The following is a 2776-nucleotide window of genomic DNA, read 5'->3' as shown; positions in this document are numbered from 1 at the left end:
CCCCGGAAGTCGCGGCTCTGCAGCGACCCCTGCTGGTCTGGGCGGGAACCCCGCCGGGGAAGCGGCCTGCTTGATAGCCACGCACGCACGTTCACCCAGACAGCAGGTACCCGGGTAGCTCTGGCCGCGCATGTACTAAGAAACTTGAACGACGCAGAAGTCGGTACAGACTCTCCAGACTCTCCCTGGGCAATTTAGCAGACCCTGTCTCAAAATTTTAAAGTTAAATTTCAAAAGTGCTGGGAGTGTAGGTCTGTGGTGCAGAGCTCGCAAGTGACCCGGAGTTCCCTCCCCAGCACTGCAAAAACAAGCACAACCCCACAAACAAGCAGCTGACCGGGCTGGTGTGTATCTTAGTCCCGGCACTCAGGAGGCCAAGGAGGGACGTTTGAGGACAAGAGTTCAAGGCCAACCCGGACTGCATACCAAGACCCTGTCTCAAAAAACAAAATGAAAGAAGCCTGTCTTTGCCTATAATTTAAAATTTTTCTTTGTCATAGTTTGTTTGTTTCTTCTTTTTGATACTGTGTATTGAACCCAGAACCCTCACTCTGTTCTACTTCCCTGGCCCTCTTTTTAATTTTATACATTGAGACAGGATCTCGCCAAGTCACTAGGTTGCCCAGGCTGGATCCTCCTGCCTCAGCCTCCCAGAGTGCTGGGATCACAGGTGAGCACTATCTTGCCCAGCCCAAGATTGAAGTTTGAAGTTAATCCAACATGATTCACTGATGGGTGGGGCACCACCAGTGAGAGAGAGGACGCACCGGTGAGGGTGACTCCAGGGTCTGAGGAGTTGACAGATGGAGTCGCCACTTCCCATGGGGGAAATGCCCAGCAAGAACAGGTCTGGGAAAATTACACAGGAGGTGTCCTGTGGGACTTGGACAACTCCAGCCGGAAGCGAAACAGAGAGGTCAGGGCTGGGACCAAATCTGGGATGGGATGAGATCACCAGGAGGGAGTGTGGGAAGGAAGAGGTCTGGGCCCAGAGGCTGAGGTGAAGGGAGGGGGCGGGCAGAGGGAGAGGAGAAGCCTGGCCAGGCCGGCTGAGTCTGTTCTGCACTTGGGGCAGAGGTCAGATGACAAGGCGGTGCCTGGGGACCTGAAGACTCAGGGCTGAGATGAGGCAGAGACAGGAAGAAGATGCAAGGTCAGGAGGGAGGCGCCAGCCAGGCCAGGCTCTATCTCTGCCAGGGACAGAGACAGAGACCGAGATGGCAATGCGGGGGCCAGGGTGACCACGGGGGTAAGTCCCCAGAGAAAGAAAGTCTGGGTGTCTGCATCTATCTGGGCAGCTACAGCAATGCAGTAAACACGGGAGGGCTACAACAATGGATTTTTAATTTGGTGGTGGTAGTGAGGGTGGAACCTGGGCCATAGTACTGAGCTACATCCATCCATCCATCCACCTTTCTTTCTTTCTTTCTCTCTTTCTTTCTTTCATTGAAACTGGGTCTCAATAGGCACTAAGTTTCCCAGACTGGGCTCAACTTGAGATCCTTCTGCCTCAGCCTCCCAGAGTGCTGGGATTACCACCACCACCAGCCCAGCCCTCTGTAGTCTCTCACAAAGATACTAATCATGTTTACCCTATGACCTAATCACCTCTGGAAGGTCCCAACTCCTAATACCTCTGAGATCAGACAGCATATGAATGGGGGGCACGAATTCAGCCATCCTAGGGGGAGCCTTGGAGGACACCCTGGGGAGGGGAGGTGCTCGGCTCCAGGCTCCAGGCCCATGTGTGACTCCGAGTGTGATGCTCCTCAGTGCATGACAAGTTCATTTCCTGCGCGGCTATAGGGTGGGCTGTCTGGGGGCTTGAGCAGAGCAAGGAGGGCCAGGAAGGCTCTGAGAGGGAAAGAGGTGGTCAGCTCAGCCCTTGCAACAACTTGAAGCAGGAGCAGCCAGTGTCTGGGGACTTTCTCCCTGGCCAGCTGTGAACTTTGGAGGGCAGGGGGCATGCTGAATAATATGCCAGGAAGATGGGATGGCAGACTCTCCTGGGGCAGGGCGGAGTGAGTCCCTGAGCTCGTTTACATCCAAACACAGAATGTGCAATACTGCTATAATTCCAGCACTCCAGAGGCCGAGGCAGAATGATTCTTGAGTTTGAGGCCAGCCTGGGCTACATAGTGAGTGCAAAACCAGCCTGGACTAGGTAGTGAGATCCTGTCTCAAAAAGAAAAAAATGGGGCTGAGGGCCTAACTCACTGGTAGAACATTTGCCCAGTATGCATGAGTTCCTAGGTTCTATCCACAGCCATCCTACCAAATTACAATTTTATTATGGTAAAAATGTTTTTATTTAATTGCATTTCAAAAAACATAGAAAGACAAAAGAATTTATCCTAACCCAAGACCGTGCCCAGTCTTCTGAATATCTTTTGTACACACCACACATTTATGCTGCTCTACATTTATACGTGGAGTCTTTGAAGTTGCATTCACAGTGGCTGTGCATGATTTACAAAAGTAATGCGTGGTTATTATAGTCATCTGGCGGGGAAGAGAAGGGACAGAGAATATCCAGGAAGCAGACACCAGAGTCAGAAGCCTGGAAAAACTGTCAGGGCTTGGATGCTAGAAATCACCTGTGGTCCCTGTTACCAGAAATCCTGGTCCTGACATTAAAGGTCGGCCCTCACATTCGCGGGGGTCTTTATGGGGCAAGAGATAAGGCGGAGGCAAACTGGCTGGAGGAGTGGTTGTGGCCCGTCAATCACAGACTTCTGGGAACCAATCAGAGTCTTAGATTCAGTTCTCGGGAGAA

Source organism: Fukomys damarensis, unplaced genomic scaffold (assembly GCF_012274545.1).
Source record: "Fukomys damarensis isolate Sample0158 unplaced genomic scaffold, DMR_v1.0_HiC HiC_scaffold_23, whole genome shotgun sequence".
NCBI lineage: Eukaryota > Metazoa > Chordata > Mammalia > Rodentia > Bathyergidae > Fukomys > Fukomys damarensis.
This window is presented reverse-complemented; position numbering follows the sequence as displayed.